This window comes from Hyla sarda, chromosome 3, assembly GCF_029499605.1.
Source record: "Hyla sarda isolate aHylSar1 chromosome 3, aHylSar1.hap1, whole genome shotgun sequence".
In the NCBI taxonomy this organism is placed as follows: Eukaryota; Metazoa; Chordata; class Amphibia; order Anura; family Hylidae; genus Hyla; species Hyla sarda.
The window spans coordinates 140,039,151-140,060,720 of NC_079191.1; the positions used below are offsets into that span (position 1 = coordinate 140,039,151).

At 40.1% G+C, this 21,570-nt stretch overlaps 1 long non-coding RNA gene across 1 annotated transcript in view; it reads left to right on the plus strand.

Moving 5' to 3' along the window:
- The window catches only part of LOC130361743 (uncharacterized), a 54,578-nt gene extending 43,503 nt beyond the window's left edge, over window positions 1–11,075 (plus strand). The window contains exon 3 of the long non-coding RNA XR_008891133.1: window positions 10,797–11,075. This is a non-coding gene — a long non-coding RNA (uncharacterized LOC130361743). The remainder of the gene's footprint in view (window positions 1–10,796) is intronic.
- The last annotated feature ends 10,495 nt before the right edge of the window (window positions 11,076–21,570 follow it).

Sequence of the window (21,570 nt, forward strand, 5' to 3'; positions counted from 1 at the left end):
GCGAAACAGGAAAAAAATCATTGTGCGACAAAATTGAAAAAATATTCTGTAGGTCCATACAATTAAAATTATACCCTACTTATATAGGTTAGATTTTGTCGTACTTTTGGAAAAAATCATAACTACATGCACGGAAATTAATACATTTAAAATTGTCCTCTTCTTACCCCTATAACTTTTTTTATTTTTCTGCGTACGGGGCAGTATGAGGGCTCATTTTTTGCCTCATGATCTGAAGTTTTAATTGGTACCATTTTTATTTTGATCAGACTTTTTGATCGCTTTTTATTCCTTTTTTTATGGTATAAAAAGTGACCAAAAATATTCTATTATGAATTTTTTTTGCGCATAAGCCATTGACCGTGTGGTTTAATTTATTATATATATTTATAGTTCAGACATTTATGCACATGGCGATACCAAATATGGTTATTTTTATTATGTTTATATATTTTTTACATGAAATTTGGGAAGAGGGGGGTGATTTAAACTTTTAATAAGGAAGGGGTTAATGTGTGTGTGTGTTTTTAAATTTTTGTAAACTTTTTTTTTACATTTTTAGTCCCCTTTCCATAGAACCATATTGATCTGTGTGCTTTGCGCTCGATTGATAAAGCCTGGCCCTGCCATTCATTCAGAGCACTGGAGCCGCCGCAGCAGGAGAGGTAAGCCCTGCGGCTACCTCCACAGTGGACCGCTCCCTGCGATCGTGCTGCGGGGGGGGGGGGGGGGCATCCACCCCACTGGACCACCAGGGACAGGATAAAGGCACCTTTAGACGCCGCTGTCAACTTTGACAGGAGCGATCTAAAGGGTTAATAGCCGGCCGCGGTGATCGCCGCATGTCGGCTATTAATGCAGGCCACCAGCTACAGGAATTAGCGTCATACCCCATTAACAGCCATTGGACGAGCTTAGACGTCCTTGGTCGTTATCGGGTTAAATGGAATTCTATCTGCAAAGATTATAAAATTACTAATAAAAAAACATACCTACAGAGCAGGTAGTACAGTCTAATATTATGTTTATTAGCCAGAGCAAAAGAGGAGAAAAGAAATTGAAAAAATATCTTCATCTACATGTTTTGTATAAAAATCTGGTTTAACCCCTTCTACACCAAGTGAGGGCTGGCTTACACCTGCCATCTGGAGCTAGCATCAGTAAGATACCAATTGTTTAACCCCTTGGCTGTCATGTTCAAAAGCAACTGCGACATCTAGGGAGTTATTTGACAAGGACTTGATTAACACAGGAGCCAGGGGCCTTCTGAAAGTCTCTGTTGCTGCCATGTTAGATCTGCCAGCAGAGCACAGAAAAAAGTACACTGCGAAGCAATAGTATTACAGTGTACTGCTCAATTATTTGCTTCTGCTAGAGCAAGTAAAAATATTTTAAAGAAAAGTAAAAAAAAATTTCTCAAGTAAAAACAACAGCTCACTACACAAAAAAGGAAAGTTTCAAATAGGTCTGTAGATAAAAAATAAAAATAAAAATTATATTGATCAGTAGTTAGATAAAATTAAAAACAATATAATTTCGTTATAATTGTAATCATTCTTATCTGAAAAATAAACACCCCACAAAAATTGCTCAGTTGTGTTCTTTTTTTTCTTTTCTTTTTTTATTCACCTTAAAAGTTAAGTAAAAGGTACCAATAATATGTAAAAGATAAGCCCTCATATGACTCTTTCAATGTAAAAATAAAAACATTATTACTCTTAGACTAGGTTTTCCTTTGTAATAAATGCACACTTTGTATTTTCTGGTTTTAGCCAATGTTATGTGGCATGCTCTTTGTAGATTTTAAAGGGGTACTCCCACCCTAGACATCTTATCCCCTATCCAAAGGATAGGGGATAAGATGTCTGATCGCGGGGGTCCTGCCACTGGGGACCCCCGGAATGTTGCATGTGGCACCCACCTGTTTCTTGTCCGGAAGCGCTGGAGGGTCTGGGTCGCGACCACGGGAATGGAAGTCCGTGATGTCAGGACTCCGCCCCGTGTGACGTCACGCCCCGTCCCCTCATTGCAAGTCTATGGGTAGGGGATAAGATGTCTAGGGTGGGAGTACCCTTTTAAGCTGTGTTTGTATAGTCGGTTTTAGGATTTGTATATCTTTTCTGCTATGTGTCTTTTTACACTCTGTTTTCTCTTGTATCCATTATTATGAAGTTCTGTGTTTTATATTTCTGTTTTCCTACTGGGTCAGCTTCTGACCACACTGTGGAGTGTGCCGCTGGCCAGTAGTCTATTTGGATTTATCATTAATGGCTACTTCGTTAGTGGAGTGTCCACTGTGAGCAGTGTCCTATGTTAGATCCCTGTTACCACTCCATTGGGGACTACGTGTCTACTGGAGGTGTTCTAAGGAATTGCGATTATTCCTGTCTTGTGTTCAGTGTGAACAGTGTTCTATAATTATATCCTGTTGCATATGTTTTCTGAGTTGTAACTAGGCATCCCTGTTATCTGTCAATGGGGACTCCTTGTCTACTGGAGGATTTCTGAGGGATTACGATTCCTGTCTTGTGTTCAGTGTGAACAGTGTTCTATAAATATATCCCGTGTATCTAGGCATCCCTGTTACCTGTCCATGGGGACCCTGTGTCTACTGGAGGTTTTCTGTAGGATTGCGAATATTCCTGTTTAGCGATAGATCCCTTTTACCTGTCCGTGGGGACTCAGAGTGTATTGTTATTCCTGTGTCTACCAGAGGTTTTTCTAAGGGATTCAGCTTATTCCTGTTTCATTTCTGGAGTATGTTCAGACTCATCCATTTTCATGTCTGGTGTTTTGAACTCTACATGTTTATTAGTTCTTTATTCAGATCTTTGGAGTTCTGGCCATGACCACTTATCTATAGCGTCCTCTGTTCATGACCGCCGATCTATATTGTCCTCTGTTCACAACCTCTGAGTCCTCTGTTCATATCTGCTAATCTATGGAGTCCTCTGTTCATGACCGCCGATATAGCGTCCTCTGTACTAACTCTCTGATCTGTGCTCTCTGATTTTTTATACCATGGAGATCTATGTTCCTGTATGTTTCTGGTTTGTGACCGACTATTTATTAGTATGTGTTTTTAGGCCCTTGCACTTTAGTTCAGGGAGGGACCGGCGCCCAGTTGTTGATCCACCGTTTAGGGTGGATGGGCAAGTAGGCAGGGAGGGCGGTTTTTGTGTCAGTTAAAGGCTCACTTTCCCTGTCCCCTGGTCGGTCTCTGACAATGTGTAAAAAAAAGCAAAATGGAGGGAAAGTGGAAAATATAGGGAAACCTTGGTAAATATCATGGAAAAAAATTGTAGCGAATTAAAACCCTCAAAGAAACGTATACTCCAATCTTAGTAAATCAGGGCCAATATGTAAAAATATGGCCAAATTATTAACAGCCACATAAATAAATGACATGTCACTTATTTAAGCTGAAGTAAAAAATGCATCTGTATTTTTACACATTGTATAGTCAGACAGCCACTTTAGCATGGTCTTACATAGAGCACATTAATGTTAAAAATGCAGACTCAGCTTGTCCAGGATTTTGTAGACACATTTTTACAATGAAAAACCTAGCCTAAAAAGATGAAGAGGAAAAAACTTTAAATGACAGCAGGAATGGTTTAAATAATAAGTATTTTCTGATGACATGGTTCCATTATGTGTTTCAAATTATGTAAAGGGTGCTGCTTACATTGTTTTTTTAATTGGTAGTAGTGTTGGTAGTAGTGTTGCCTGTGTCATCCCTGTAGGCCCACAATAACTATCTTTGCAAACCAAGATTGTTAAGGCAATTTCATTCACTGTCTTGCAAGAATGTCCAAATTTGAAGGTCAGTTGCTCTGTTTAGAAAGCTTTTTGTTTATGACTGTGTAAAACATAACTACTCATATGAGTACTGCAAAGCAGGAAACGGCATCTGTCAATTTATGGCAATGCTAGAAACAAACTACATCGCAATCCCTATACAGGTCCCTGGAGAGGAGATGGTGCTGAGAGGAAGCTCTGAAATAGAACTATTAAGGCAGCAGTGATGGCTTTCTCAATGACAGCCCTAGTGATAATTACCTAGTTTGAACTTCAAGATGTATTTGTCTGCCGTTAGACTTAATTGCGCCAATTGCTTCTAAGTCTCAGGAAGGTAAAGGCTAAAGGTTACTTTTCTTCTAATACTTATTATATTTAATACAAACACCTATTTTTGATAGATACATGTACGCACAGAAAATAATTGCTGGGACATGGCAGATATCAGAATAGGGCATTATAACAGTTCATTAGGCTATATATAACTTGTACATGAAATATTGTCTGAGTCTTAAAAATATGTAGGTTGCAGAAGGAAATGTTATAAAATAATAATAAAACAATAACTATTAATAACCTGTCATATGTCCCACAGGGCCAGTGCTGATGTCTGGGTAGCCCCTATCGGCCTTTGTTTTCTTGCAGTGGTGGAGTGCTTTAAACTCATGTCATCGCTGTAGCAAATCACTGGCCTCAGTGGTAATTCTAGCATGTATAACAGAAAAATGCATTACAGAAAAAAAAGGACAATGATAACGGTTTTTATCCTAATTAGATTATTTCTTATATATTTTAATGTTTTGTAATAGAGCTGACAGTTGCCTCTATTAACTTGGAAACCGCAGGGCCAATATTCGGGAAGCACTACTTTCAACTGGGCATCCATTGATTTCTGTGGATGCTCGGGTGTCTCTTAGCTTTGGCTAATGAAGACAGCCTGTAAAAGGAATTAAGGGGCTGATGTATAACGCTCTGGTCAGTTAGCGCACATTGGTTGTTTGGCCTGTCTTACTTTTGTGAGCCGCATTTAAGAAGCAAATTTCACTTGTGCTGATGCCTTTCTATGAGTGCACCAGTGAGCATGTTTTGGGCTTGTTTTTTTGCTTGGATTTACTGGTGTACCGAGTTTCACCTCTTGTATAAAGTGCACACCAAATGTATAAAGTGCAAATTTAAGCGACCAATTACCATGCTCAACAGCAGTTTGTTCTTAAAGCATGCTGTGCAAATTTGTACACCAATGAGGAACCTAAAGTCGCACCCTAACATTAGCCAGCAAATATTAAAAGGCACACATTATCATCATACATGTCCACCAGGCAAGTCATGCATAAAAATTTGCCCTTTGGCACACCAAAACCTCCCTGGTGATACATGACCCGCTAAGTTCAACGTGACAGGCTCGCTTAGGTTCATGACAAGATCACAAAGGATTAACACAACATCCTCTTTTAAGGATCATGCATGAAAAAAATTGCAGCCTGACACAAATCAGCTAATGGTAATATGGTATTTAAAGGGGTACTCCACTGCTCAGCGTTTGGAACAAACTATTCCGAAGGCGGGAGCCGGCACCGGAAGTTTGTGGTGTCATAGCCCCACCCCCTCATGTCATGCCCCACCCCCTCAATGCAACTCACAGCTGTCACACCCCCTCCCATAGACTTGCATTTAGGGGGTGGGGCGTGACATCATGAGGTGGTAGAGCTATGAGGTCACAAGCTCCCAGCACCGGCTCTAGCGTTCAGAACAGTTTGTTCCAAACGCTGAGCAGCGGAGTACCCCTTTAATGATATAATGGTGGAAGAAAACTACGATTATTTGGTTGTCATTTCAAAATTGCTTTTAAAGCGGATGGCTACTATAAGCAGTTCCATAAACAATGAATGGACTGGCCTGTTCTCAAGATTGTGAGGGGTCCCCAGCAGTTACACCCCTCGCGATCAGACAAGTGTTACAAGTTGAAATACCCCTTAAATTTTGCATTTAGGAAGCAATAGAGCTATGAAAGAAAAACAATGCCAATGTGTCCATAGTCTTTATTTAAATTATGTAGTGCTAAAATAATATAGCAACACCTTAATTTATTCGCCAAAGCAACAAAAAACCTGTCTTTGTCTCTGAAAGACCCAGAATCCAGTGTCAATATTGTCATCTAAGGAAAGTGAGTACTCTTAATAGTATCTGTCTTCTTCTGATGCCCTATTTTGTTAAGTTTGTAGTGTGAAAATTTGTGGCCTTGTGTTGACATGTGAATTTCTGATGCCAAACCCTGATTTCCTAAATGAGAATCTGAATTCTGTGCATATGTACAGTGTCTTTAAATTGCATTTCTTTGGTAGCAGTTTCTTTGCAGTTAGGCGTCATGGCAGCAGGGAATTCCACCATTATGCTGTCTTTAGGAAGGCTGATGTGTGCACTGTAGATAGAAGCTGAGGGGGGCATGTTTGAGCATTTGACCATTTGCGGGAGGGTCCCTATGCTTGTATGAATTGAGAAGAATGGGATTTCGTGTTTTGTGTGATGCTGGTTAATGTAACGTGAAACTGTGCTGTGCTTGACAGGGTCTGACACAAATGTGACCTGTGAGAAATGCCTACTGAAGAAATCTGGATATACAGTATATTTATATATATATATATATATATATATATATATATATATATATATTACTTTAACAGCCAAACATAAAGTATATCTTGCAAGCAAAACCTTTGTTTGTATGACACTGGAAACAGAATGTGTGTGCATTTCTTACTATACCTTCTCCTCCAGCAAGGACGTCACCCCATAGCTCTTACTTTTTCATGTGAAGCTACACCGCTCCCCCTTCACCCCTCTTTCAGGAAGTACTTTATTTCAATAGATACCAGATAATGTTTTTTTTTTTTTTTTTTTACCTGTAGTGATGCCACAGGGAAAGTCAACGCTTGTGGGCAAGCTCCTCCACAGTCTATGGCTGATTGTGGTAGGTATCGTACTATGATCAGCTTACTGTCAAGAAACCCTTCTGACTAAACAGAATTGTCAAATGTCAAGAGTGCAGCTTCCCTCCAGCTGTCTGTAACAAGGGAACCTGTCGGGATTTCATGCTGCCAGTGGTTTGGGTATCATAAATCATCTGACAGGTTCTATTCAAAGTGCTCCAATAAAGATAAAGATAAACTTTTTATAGTCCAGAGAAAAGCCTAAAAACTTTTTTGTTTTTTTTTATTCACTTTATTTTTATTGCTGAATGGATCCTCAATGACTAACGTCTTATTGTTTCCTTGTGTTATTTTTCCTAAGTTACTGTTATGGATTCATTTCCTTTATGAGCTTGCTAGCTATTTATATTGAGTTGATAAGTAAAATGACTATATGGCCATTTAATAGACCAATTAAAGTTCCATATTTTTTCTTGACTTCTAAGTAATTAAATGTTCAAGAGCTTTTCTGCAACTCAAAAAAGGTGATGGAAAGGATGGATCCCCACTGTTTTGCTTGTTATGGAATATGGGAATTTGCCACATTTAAATATGAAAGTGCCTCTTCTAAAGCTTGAAGTCTATTACAATAAAGAGATAGTAAGGTTAGCCAACCAACAATAAGGAGATGTTAATTTTTGAAATATATAACCCATCAGTCTCCAACTACAAAGACTGATTCATTCTTGTATTCATTCCCTAAATGCATCAGCATTCTGTAAATAACATCTTTCATATTTGTAGCACAACCTTACCGCTGTTAAATCCTTTGAAAACAGCTAGGGAGTCATACAGACCATGTATTTAATTCCAAGTGAAAACAAAGTGAATATATTTTTTATGACAATTCTAGAATGCTATTTCCACCTCTCCCCAGCTATAAAGTCCCTATTAAGAATGTGAAGTACATTTTTACTATGGGAGTTTTATCTTGTCTGCTTTCTTGTGAAAGGATCTGCTCGGTTGCTTACCATTGCTAATTTAGATGGCCCTACTGCTTTTCATAAGATAAAATTTTATGCTAATTTAAATACATTTTGATCACACTTCAAAGGCATGTCATGCCGGGATGAAATGAAAATAAAAGAGACAAGCCGATGGAGGATGAAGACTCCGCAGCTTAACGCCAGTGGCGCAGTCTAGTCTATTTTAAGCATGCTTATTAACAAAAGCTGTATGCCAAAGCTCTTTGCTCAGTCTGTAATGATTATCTCATGTTATTTACATGAAGTTTCTTAATGTTAATTGTATACTATAAGCATTAGGGGAATAAGCTCACACTTTTCTGCAACCAAGTGATATATCATTAAACAAACAGGTCAGAGTCTTATTTAAAAGAGTGGACTGGCCTTTTCTACAAAAAGTATTGGTGATACTGTATCAGAGTTCTGATAATTTAATACTATGTGTAAATCCTTTACATTGATGATACATTTAAATGTACTAATAGTTTTTAGTTTTTTTTGTTATTTAATAAAAATGGTTATATTTCATGATATGTGTGTCTAGGTCTGGAGTTTTCTGTTGAAGAACTCCAAGAAAGTAAATAGAAAAAAAGCTGATGAAAGATGTTCACTTTGTAATGTTCTATTTGTCATCCACATAGAATTAAATAGGTAATCTCAGTTGAATCAACTTTGTATAGAATTATTCAAGCAAATATAGGAAAATGTGTTAAATATCTTATCAGACAAAAATGCTTCTATCTGATGTAATTAAATGTTTTACCTCCCCCTCCTCCTGCTGCTTGAATCTTCTCCTCTGAAAATCAGCCCAGCTTTGTCCTGCACCTACAAGACAAATCTATGCAGGAGGGAGCTCCACCCACTAGCTTTGCAAATTAGAGTTGAAAACTGCTAAATAATACCATATACAAGTTTTATCATGGCCAGAAATAGTGCTGCTTTACATGAAGACACACCGGACAGCCTATTCTGAAAAGTTACCTGAAATGACAAGTATGCTTTAAATACTGACATTACAGCTGCCTGCAGTCTCCACTAGGGGGAGCATACAAGATTACTAAAGAGAGATTTATTATTGTGTCCACTGTTTGCTGTATGAATCCATTTTTTGTTCTCTCTCTCCCTCTCTCTCACTGGTTTATGTTTTTTACAGTTTATTTTTCCTTTTTTTGGGTCCCCTAAGGGGAAAAAAATCATATTATCGTCCCATCCATACTACAGTACACAGCAGTACATCTGTCAATACCTGTCAGTATTACATAGACAGTTTACCTGTGATACCTACTATGTGGCTTGGCCTCAGAGGCTTCTGTAGCTGACAGATTCCATGGCAACTCTCACAATCACATTGCGAGGTCACTACTGAGTGACGGAGAGTTCTCTCTATGAAGTGCATTTATGTCATCATGGTGTGTGAATGGAGGAAGAAGGTGATTTAAATTATTCATTATATTTAATATTAAATACATTTTAATACTATTGCAGTGTATTGTCATTTCCTGACAGGCTATAATAGGAGATTTTACACAGTAACCCCCAGAAGTCCCTGGTTGCCATGACAGCTCAGAATTGTATCACAGGGCTGCCTGATCAAATCCCTAAAAGGACCGACCCCAGCTAGAACTCCCTAATTTCTGAGGTGACTATTGACTTCAGCAGGTGTCAGCTGCACATAACGGCCAGCACCCACAAGGCATTTCATGTCCTACATCAGGAAGGGATTAATAAATGTGGCATAACCTACATCTCCTTGAAGACAACACCTACTTTTATCATCACATATGTTTGAAATTGACAGACAAATACCTATTCTGTTGCAGTTTCAGCCGCACCATTACAAATGTACACCCCAAACTGGCATACACAGATTAGAGAATGTTGGCCTATATCTGTTACTGAAGGCACAATACCTCTTCTTCTGAAATGTATAGTTGACTACAGCTATTTTTACAGTCTAATATCACTCAACTGTCCAAAAGAAAACAGTGTAGGGCACCAGTCTTCAGTTACATTGACTTCTATTATAACTGAAGAAAGCAAAATAAGTTGCACAACTCAGTGTGTGTGAAAGTCAGAAGTGTCCGTCTTCAATGTTCTCCATCAGTTTTTAATATTCCAAACCAGAAATACAATAAACTAATGAAATGTCAAAATGCTGGAGCAGGAAATTCCACCACTTTGGCTCCTTCTCTTTTATGCCATTCAGTTTTGCACAAAGACCATCGTATATGCTTTTTTTTTTTATAATGAACTACTCTGAAGCAGAGTTTGCATTGAATCTAGATATTTAAGAGGCTTAACGAATAGCTACTGAAAAAAAAACACAAGTAATTCTAATTTTTTTTTTTTTAAAGCATAACTTGAAAGATCATAAAAATGACCTTTAGCAGCCAGGAATTGTTCAGCAGGAATTTGATCCTTGTAGCACTTCATTTAATTCCGGTTTGTTCATATTTCTTTTGTGTTAATTCAGAGGGATTTCAATTCAGCCCTTTTAGTTCCGTAATGATACATTCTTAATATTCCTAAAAAGGTCAAGATATATTCCCATAAAGTTACAGACTTGTGTTCTTACAAATGTACGGTGCTGAAATAGCATAAAATTACCCACCTGCCCTTTATTACAACAATCTATTTCAGATTTCGGCATTTTCATTATTACTTTCTTTCTTTGTCATCTTCTTATTTCTCCTACTATTAGGCTTCCGATGATCTGCTATTCTTTTTGCATCCCCTACTGTATGACTATTCTACTATGGCTGCCAATATCATCTGTTATTTCTATACCACCAGTTAATAATGCCCCTCACTGCCTAATTTGCTCCTCCACCATTTCCCATATTTTGTCATTGTGTGATTTCTTAATGCACAAATTTCTATTCCAAATGCATATTATTTTACAGTCTGCATTGTTCAATGTATGGATCTTTCAGGTCAGCTTGTTCAAGTCTGTGCTTCAGCTACATTATTGGAATGAATACTTATCTCTTTGTTTGTATTTTTGTGCTTCAGAAATCGTCTTTTGTGCTTTATGTTTACCAGATGTTTTTTTTATTCCTTTCAGACATAATTGTAGAAGATTATGTTATGTTTGAAATTGACAAAGAAAGCAGCAGCTCCAGCAGTGTGAAAATATATAATTCCTCATCACAATGCGAAAGGAAGGTGAGGCGCTGACCCAAAAGAGATTTCTACCATTCAAAAAGAGATTCCACCTGGAACTCGGAGCTATCACAACCAAGGTTTTATTTTTTTGGTTATCTGTGACTAGTCTCCAAAAGGATATCTTAGTCCCTCTGTAGAACTGTGGTAAAGTATATTGGAAAGGGAGGGTGGGGTGGGGTGCAGAAGGGTGGTGTGGTGTTAACACCTAGTGACTTATGATGGCAAAGGGCCATGAACACCTACCTCATTGGGGGAATGAAGCCAGAAGAAATGCCCAGACATGGTCAGTTTGTAATGCAGAACTCACAAAGGTTTTACATACAGGTCAATTATGCTTGGTGTTTACATAAATGTATGTAAAAGGTACGATATTCAATTTGGTATTTCCAGTGTGGCTTGGATTAAACTATAAGTGTTTACAATTCTGGTCCTCTGTTTTAGAGGCTTTTAGTACACAAGGTGCTAAAAGTTTACAAGTTTACTAAGGACCATTTCAAACTTTGGTCAAATCAGATGTGATAACGGTTTTTACCTCATTTTTTTTTTTAATTTGCGAGATTTGTACACCTTTTGTAGCTACCCCCTGTATATTTATTGTGCTGAAGGTGTGATGAGGGCAGAGGGAATTTCCCTAGGGGCAGAGTGCATTAACCCCTTGTGTTCATGATGACAGGGCATGGTTTATCCTCCACACCACCCGAAGGAATGCTGCTGGATCCTGGGCTAGGCACGGGGGCAAATAATGATTCCGATGCCAAGTTACTGAACAATGGCAGATTTACTGATTCAGACAGATGTAACAGTCTATACAGCTTGGCTAGGCCCACAGAGGTGACCAGTGACTTCAGAGACCACAGGGCTTGTTGGAACTTAGAGTGGACTTGGACAATTTGATGCAGGCCACGCTGACTTGAGACAGGTTGACTTTGACCGACTTTACTTAGACTGACTGTACCCTGTTTGTAGCTTACCAGGTTTTGACTTGGACCTGGGGGTAGTGGACTTGTGGATCTGGGGCTGCTTGACAGACTTTACCTCCTCTGGACTCCAGACACACTCTGACAGGACTTGACCTTGCTGCAACTCAGCAAAGCAGGAAGAGAGTAAGCTAGCTCCACCCAGGGCTTATATGGGGTAGACTAGGAGGGGTCCCATAGATCGCCATTAGGTCACATGGTCACAGGTACCTCACTGGGTTACAATCACATGACAACAGGTCTTAAAGGCATAACACATTTTATATGCAATACACAATATAACACAGGCACTTAGGAATATTCATAGGGTACAGGTGCAGGGGGGGGGGGGGCAGGGGTCACTGTATGGAGGCTGCCTGACAGGACAGCAAGGGTACAGTGGTGCAACTCCTGTACTGGGCCACCAAATTATTATATATAAAACTTCACTTTTATTATACAAAAGTGGTTTTGCACCCTGTGATCCTGGGGGAGGGGGGTTACTCCTCTGGGTACTTAAGGTGTGGTGTTTTTCCAGTTTTGAGTCCCCACAGCTACCCCTTTTGGGCATTGTGGTTAATGGATTTGTACACCAGAACACTGACATACATTCCTTAAGAAATTTTCCCACCCCTCTAAACCCTCCCTCCCCATCCCATCCCCTTCCTCCCTACCCATTCCCTGGTTGATTATTCTGTTTGCTAGTTATATGTTTCTTTTGTGCAAGTAACATCTGTATACACGATAGGTCTCCTTATAGACCCAAATGAATACCTTTGTATGTATACACAACTTCTATTTATGCTGTAAAATTAATAAAAAGATATTTGATAAAAATAAATGTTCCCAAAGTCTTTAGACCCTTGTAACAAGCACTTTTACTTTACAGGCAAGGATTCTTGCTCCTAGAGCTATTTACAGGAAGACTTGAGTTCTACTTGCTCTACTTTGTGCTCTGTGAACTCGTAGCTGTCTTACTCTTTTGTTTGCTCTAATTTTCCGCATAAGCACACTCTTCAGCACCAGACTCACTCCGCCCATCATATACTTGCCTTTGTTGGAATTGCATGATATCTCTGCAATCCATGCTCCACATAGCAATACTGCCAGACTCCATGGCAGTCATATCCAGCAGCTCACAGTTTCTTTAAATTTCAGTGTATTACAACCCAGCATCACTTATGCTTGTTGCTTTTCACTGCTGCTCCAGTAGGAATTTTACAGCACACAGGGACTCATCCCCACATGTTCACATATTAAACCCACTTGGTTTCTACCTAAAAGGCACATGTAGTGTCCCACTGGTATCTCTGAACAGTCAGTTGGTTCAGAGTTGGTTGTTTTAGGGCTTGCCTTACATATGTTTTCTTTTTACAGTTGTTCCACTGATTTATATTACTAATATGCTGTAATTGGACTAGGTTTGGCTGCGAGAAAAGGCTCCGGTGGAAAACATTTTTTTTTTTTAAATCAACTGGTGCCAGAAAGTTAAACAGATTTGTAAATGACTTCTATTAAAAAATCTTTGCCTTTACAGTTTTCTTTAGCAGCTGTATGCTACAGAGGAAATTATTTTCTTTTTTGATTTTTTTTCCGTCTTGTCCACAGTGCTCTCTGCTGACACCTCTGTCCATGTCAGGAACTGTCCAGAGCAGCATAGGTTTGCAATGGAGATTTTCTCCTGCTCTTGACAGTTCCTGATACAGGCATCAGGTGTCAGCAGAGAGCACTGTAGAACACCAAGAAGTGAGGAAGCACGACACAGCTGTAGCCATCACGCTGTGAGCTCCAGCGTTCCTGCCGTTTAAACCTGCCTGACACTGCACCTCCCCGCATGCTTTTGTGGATGAAATAAAGAAACTGTCAGCATAACGTACCTTGGTGAGTGACGACTTAATTTCTACACTTACGGTAATTTACAAATCTGTTTAACTTTCTGGCACCAGTTGCTAAAAAAAAATAATAATATTCTACCGGAGTACCCCTTTAACATATGCACTTTTATATACTTCTACACATATGAGGAGCTTGTCCTGAGCCCTGATCCTCTATATGGAGTTAGCCTTTAACCCAAGATTGCTTGGTGCACATCCTAGCTCCTGTGAAGAACCCTATCCTGAAGAATATCCTTTCTTAGCCCCTCCTCAAAGTAAGTTCATGAGAAAAAGATTAAGGAGAGAGTCATAGAGCCTGTAGTGCAGACAGAGGTAACACACTTGGGGAGTGGAAGCTTCAGTTCAGCGGTGCTCACATCATGCCCGGCAGGTCCCGGGTGCTATCAGCAGCAAGGGACCCGCCGGGAATGGCGGACATCTGCGATCACACGGATGTCCGACATTAACCCCTCAGATGCCTTGATCTATACAGATCACGGCATCTGCTGCAGTGCGGTACTTTGAATGGATGACCGGATCGCCCGCAGCGCTGCCGCAGGGATCTGATCATCCAGCATGGCGGCCGGAGGTCCCCTCACCTGGCTCCGGCCATCTCCCGGGGTCTTCTGCTCTGGTCTGAGATCGAGCAGACCAGAGCAGAAGATCACCGATAACACTGATCAGTGCTATGTCCTATACATAGCACTGAACAGTATTAGCAATCAAATGATTGCTATGAATAGTCCCCTATGGGGACATAAAAAGTGTAAAAAAAAAAAGGTAAAAAAATGTGAAAAATCCCCTCCCCCAATAAAAAAGTAAAACGTCCATTTTTCCTATTTTACCCCCCAAAAAGCGTAAAAAAATTATTATTACACATATTTGGTTTCACCGCGTGCGTAAAAGTCTGAAATATTAAAATATATTGTTAATTATCCCATACGGTGAATGGTGTAAACGTAATTTTTTTCAAAAAGTCCCAAAAAAATTGTCCCAAAAAATTTATAAAAAATAAAACCTAAGCAAAAGTGGTACTGATAAAAACTACAGATCATGGCGCAAAAAATGAGCCCTCATATTGCCCCATATACGTCAAAATGAGAAAGTTATTGTTGATCAAAATAGGGCAATTTCATACATACAAATTTTTTTTGAGCGGTACAATTATAGAAAAGCATATAACATGGGTATCATTTTAATCATATTGACCCACAGAATAAAGAAAACATGTAATTTTTACCTGAAAGTATACAGCGTGAAAACAAAACCTTCCAAAATTTGCTAAATTGCGGTTTTCTTTTAAATTTTCCCACATAAATAATATTTGTTTGGTTGTGCCGTACATTTTATGGTAAAATAAGTGATGTAATTACAAAGTACAATTGGTGATGCAAAAAAACAAGCCCTCATATTGGTCTGTGGATGGAAATATAAGAGAGTTATGATTTTTAGAAGGCGAGGAGGAAAAAACGAAAATGCAAAAATAAAATTGGTCTGGTCCTTAAGGCCAAAATGGGCCCGGTCCTTAAGGGGTTAATATCATTGATTCTGTCAATTGTTATTATTCTTATTACAATATCTCTCAAATGATAGTTGATGCAACTGTGTTGCCGGAGCTCCTGATCAGGGACCCATGTGAACCAGTGCACTTCTATCACAAAGTATTGTTTTCATATCATTTGTAAATGATCCATAAAAAAATCTAAAGATAAATGGAATGCAAACGGTCTCATGGCCAACCAAAGAAAGTTCTACTCCCTTTGCAAAAGAAATATATTTTTTTGGTTCATAGTAGTTAATACATTTTATATAAGGGAAAATCTATATAGCTATGTGTAAATAAAATATACAAAAACAAAATATATTTATGTACACAATAGAATTAGACTACTTTCCCCCATGATTTTTTTATGGAACAGGGCAAGGTTACAGTGCTAAAAGGCTTACATACATACAGAAGTACAGTAAGTTTTAACCCCTTCCCTCTTTGGCGATTTTTCATTTTTGCACTTTTGTTTTTTCCTCCTCACCTTCTAAAAAGCATAACACTTTCAATTTTCCCCCTAAAATAATGGGGAAAGGGAGATGATTCAAACTTTAATTAGGGAAGGGGTTAAATGATCTTTATTAACTATTTTTTTACACTTTTTTTGTAAAAAGGGCTATAACATTGCACACACTGATTGAATACACTGATCACTATTATGCAATAGCATAACACTGATCAGTGTTATCGCCGCTTGACTGCTCCTGCCTGGATCTCAGGCACTGAGCAATCATTCAGCGATTGGATGTGCAGGAGGCAGGTAGGGATCCTCCTTGCATCCTTCAAGCTGTTTGGGAATCTGTGGTCTCGAATAGCACCATTGAGCTAACCGGCATTATTTACTTTAGTTTTAGACATGAAGATCAAGTTTGATAACCGCGTCTAAAGGGTTAATGTCGGGCATCAGCCCGATCGGCGATGTCCGGCATTAGCCGTGGGTCCTGGTTGCTTATAGCAATTGGGACCCAACGAGTATGATACGCGCTCTCCTGCTGAGCACACCTCATACCTCGGGAGTCACAATTGGACGTGAATGTACGTCTATTTGCGTTACGGGGCAAAAAAACTGGTATGTTTCCACCACTCAACACCATTTCAACCTGAAAGCTAGATATTACCTATGCAAGGCCTAAAAGTTCTATGATTCATTGTACTCTGTAAATGGATATTGATTTTTTTCCTGACTTTAGAGCAATGCAGACATTGGGGGTCATATTCATAACGCTTAACATGAAAAATTTGGCATTTCGCACAAAATTTTTGGTGCAAAAAAGTTCACGTCAGATATTCAAAGTGTTTTACATGAGAATTATCCAAGGTTTACACTAGTCACACCAGTTTTGCAAAAGTCGGTGTGGCTATGTCAATTTCAAGTTTTAAATTATATCTTCAATGGGGTGAGAGTCCATTTTACATCAAACATTTCACAGGTTTTTTTGCTAGTGTAGAAATCACAGAAAAGTTAATTTTTTTTTAGTTTTTGGGGAAAAGGTGTTATTTAACCCCTTCAGGACCAAGCCCATTTTGGCCTTAAGGACCAGAGCGTTTTTTGCACATCTGACCACTGTCACTTTAAACATTAATAACTCTGGAATGCTTTTAGTTATCATTCTGATTCCGAGATTGTTTTTTCGTGACATATTCTACTTTAACATGGTGGTAAATTTTTGTGGTAACTTGCATCCTTTCCTTGTGAAAAATCCTAAAATTTGATGAAAAATTTGAAAATTTTGCATTTTTCTAACTTTGAAGCTCTCTGCTTGTAAGGAAAATGTATATTATAAATAAAAAAAATTTTTATTCACATATACAATATGTCTACTTTATGTCTGCATCATAAAAGTGACGAGTTTTTACTTTTGGAAGACACCAGAGGGCTTCAAAGTTCAGCAGCAATTTTCCAATTTTTCACAAAATTTTCAAACTCACTATTTTTCAGGGACCAGTTCAGGTTTGAAGTGGATTTGAAGGGTCTTCTTATTAGAAATACCCCACAAAAGACCCCATTATAAAAACTGCACCCCCCAAAGTATTCAAAATGACATTCAGTCATCATTTTAACCCTTTAGGTGTTTCACAGGAATAGAAGCAAAGTGAAGGAGAAAATTCACAATCTTCATTTTTTACACTCGCATGTTCTTGTAGACCCAATTTTTAAATTTTTACAAGGGGTAAAAGGAGAAAATGTATACTTATATTTGTAGCCCAATTTCTCTCGAGTAAGCACATACCTCATATGTCTATGTAAAGTGTTCGGCGGGCGCAGTAGAGGGCTCAGAAGGGAAAGAGCGATAAGGGGATTTTGGAGAGTACGTTTTTCTGAAATGGTTTTTGGGGGCATGTTGCATTTAGGAAGCCCTTATGGTGCCAGAACAGCAAAAAACCCTCACATGGCATACCATTTTGGAAACTAGACCCCTTGAGGTACGTAACAAGGAATAAAGTGAGCCTTAATACCCCACAGGTGTTTCACGACTTTTGCATATGTAAAAAAAAAATTTTTTTTTTCACTAAAATGTGTGTTTCCCCCCAAATTTCTAATTTTTCCAAGGGTTAATAGCAGGAAATACCCCCCAATATTTGTAACCCCTTCTCTTCTGAGTATGGAGGTATCCCATAAGTTGACCTGAAGTGCACTATGGGTGAACTACAATGCTCAGAAGAGAAGGAGTCATATTTGGCTTTTTGAGAGCAAATTTTGCTCGGGGGGCATGTCGCATTTAGGAAGCCCCTATGGTGCCAGAACAGCAAAAAATACCCACATGGCATACCATTTTGGAAACTAGACCCCTTGAGGAATGTAATAAGGAATAAAGTGAGCCTTATTACCCCACAGGTGTTTCATGACTTTTGCATATGTAAAAAAAAAAAAAAAAAAATTTCCACTAAAATGTGTGTTTCCCCCCTAATTTCACCTTTTTGCAAGGGTTAATAGCAGAAAATACTCCCCAAAATTTGTAACCCCATCTCTTCTGAGTATGGAGGTACCCCATAAGTTGACCTGAAGTGCACTATGGGCGAACTACAATGCTCAGAAGAGAAGGAGTCATATTTTGCTTTTTGAGAGCAAATTTTGCTCGGGGAGCATGTCGCATTTAGGAAGCCCCTATGGGGCCAGAACAGCAAAAAAAAAACACACATGGCATACCATTTTGGAAACTAGACCCCTTGAGGAACGTAACAAGGGGTACAGTGAGCATTTGCCCCCCACTGGTGTCTGACAGATCTTTGGACCAGTGGGCTGTACAAGTTTTCATTTTCATGGACCACTGTTCCAAAGATCCGTCAGACACCTGTGGGGGGTAAATTCTCACTGCACCCCTCATTACATTCCGTGAGGGGTGTCGTTTCCGAAATGGGGTCACATGTGGGGTTTTGTTTTTTTTGCGTTTGTCAAAACCTGCTGTAACAATCAGCCATCCCTGTGCAAATCACCTCAAATGTACATGGTGCGCTCTCCCTTCTGGGCCTTGTTGTGCGCCCCCAGAGAACTTTGCGCTCACATATGGGGTATCTCTGTAGTCGGGAGAAATTGCGTTACAAATTTTGGGAGGCTTTTTTCCCTTTTACCTCTTGTGAAAATGTAAAGTATAGGGCAACATCAGCATGTTAGTGTAAAAAATAAAAACATTTTACACTAACATTCTGGTGTAGACCCCAACATTTCCTTTTCATGAAGGGTTAAAGAAGAAAAAGCCCCCCAAACCTTGTAACGCAATTTCTCCCGAGTACAGCGATACCCCATATGTCACCCTAAACTGTTGCCCTGAAATACGACAGGGCTCCAAAGTGAGAGCGCCATGTGCATTTGAGGCCTAAATTAGGGATTTGCATAGGAGTGGACATAGGGGTATTCTACGCCAGTGATTCCCAAACAGGGTGCCTCCAGCTGTTGCAAAACTCCCAGCATGCCTGGACAGTCAACGGCTGTCCGACAATACTGGGAGTTGTTGTTTTTCAACAGCTGGAGGCTCTGCTTTGGAAACAGTGGTGTACCGGACGTTCTTATTGGGGGAGGGGGGCTGTGTAAGGGTATGTGTATATGTAGTGTTTTTAACTTTTTATTTTATTTTGTGTTAGTGTAGTGTAGTGTTTTTAGGGTACAGTCACATGGGCGGGGGATTACAGCGAGTTTCCCAGCGCAAAATTTGCTGCATCTCAAGATGTGAGAAACCCACTGTAAAAGCCTCGCCCATGTGAATGTACCCTGTACATTCATGGGGGTGGCGGGGCGGGGGGGGGGGGGCTTGCATCAGCTGTTGCAAAACCACAACTCCCAGCATGCATGGTCTGTTAGTGCATGCTGGGAGTCATAGTTTTGCAACAGCTGGAGGCACACAGGTTAGGAAACACTGAGTTAGAAACAGACAATGTTTCCCAACCAGTGTGTCTCCAGTTGTTGCAAAACTACAACTCCCAGCATGCCCAGACAGCTGAAGGGCATGCTGGGAGTTGTAGTACGGCAACATCTGAAGGGCCAGATGTTGCTGAACTAAAACTCCCAGCATGCCTGGACAGTCAGTGCATACTGGGAGTTGTAGTTTTGCAACAGCTGGAAGAGCACAGATTGGAGACCATTATACAATGGTCTCCAAACTGGGGCCCTCCAGATGTTGCAAAACTACAACTCCCAGCATGCATGGTCTTTTAGTGCATGCTGGGAGTTATAGTTTTGCAACAGCTGGAGGCACACAGGTTAGGAAACACTGAGTTAGAAACAATGTTTCCCAACCAGTGTGTCTCCAGCTGTTGCAAAACTACAACTCCCAGCATGCCCAGACAGCTGAAGGGCATGCTGGGAGTTGTAGTTCGGCAACATCTGAAGGGCCAGATGTTGCTTAACTAAAACTCCCAGCATGCCTGGACAGTCAGTGCATGCTGGGAGTTGTAGTTTTGCAACAGCTGGAAGAGCACAGATTGGAGACCATAATACAATGGTCTCCAAACTAAGGCCCTCCAGATGTTGCAAAACTACAATTCCCAGCCAAAGGCTGTCTAGGCATGCTGGGAGTTGTAGTTTTCAGACTCCTAGAAGCAGCAGTGAAGATCTTCACTGCTGCCTCTGAGGACTACATACTTACCCGTCGCTGCTCGTCCACGTGGCCGGTCCCGCGCTGCTCCTCGGTCCCGCCGCTGGATCAGGTAAGTCCGCCGGTCCCCACGTGTTCCCCCCGAATGCCGCAGGTCCCGAGCGAGCCCCCGCAGCCATCGTCCACCGTACTGCCCGACTTCCAGGGGCGGGCAGTGCGGGGGATCTGAACTTTCACCCCAGATCACTGTGATTGGTCCCTGTGGACCAATCACAGTGATCGCTGACCAGGACCATCAATTGATGGTCCTGGGGGTGAAGCAGAAGTTGTCCCCTGCTGGAAACAGCGGGACTTCTGCCAGTTAACCCGTGCGATGCTGCGCATCGCCGGGTTAACTGAATGTCATTTATAAACGCCGGGATGTGCGAACGCACTGCACAACCCGGCGTTTATATATGACATTCTGCAGGAAGGGGTTAATAAATTATTTAAAAAAAAATAATAATTTATTGGAAAATGTTTTGGCGCCAAACTCAGCAATTTTGGCACCAAAAAATGTAATATGATGGCAACAAAAAAAATTGGTGCCAAATTTGACAATTTTAGTGTAAAAAAAACCCCAAAAGTGGGATGCACATAATCTGTCATATATTTTCATATTTTCAAAGCAGCACAAGAGACCTTTAAAGGGGTTCTCCGGTGCTTACACATCTTATCCCCTATCAAGGATAGGGGATAAGATGCCTGATCGCGGGAGTCCCGCCGCTGGGGACCCCCGGGATCATGCACGCGGCACCCCGTTTGTAATCAGTCCCTGGAGCGTGTTCGCTCTGGGACTGATTACAGGCGACCACCGGGCCGGCGGCATGTGACGTCATGCCTCTGCCACTGTGTGACGTCACGCTCCGCCCCTCAAAGCAAGCCTATGGGAGGGGGTGTGAAAGAAAAAAAAAGTGTAATTAATATTGCTGGAACAGAAATTACTGTAGTTTGTGAATATCTCCCCCATTATGTCTCTACCTTCTAGAATGCAAATCTGTACAGCTCTATATAGACAATGAACTAGAAGGAGTTGCTAAGAAGAACCTAGAGGAATTCTGGATTCAGCTTTAGATAAAGTTCAAGATATAGTATGTTGCAGAGTTTAATAGCTGCAAATCTATTAAATCTGTTATCTATTTTCTAGATATTTACTGTAAAAAAAATTAATGACTTAAGATTAGTGTCTTATATTTCACTGTCTGTCATTTTCAGTTATTTTCATTAT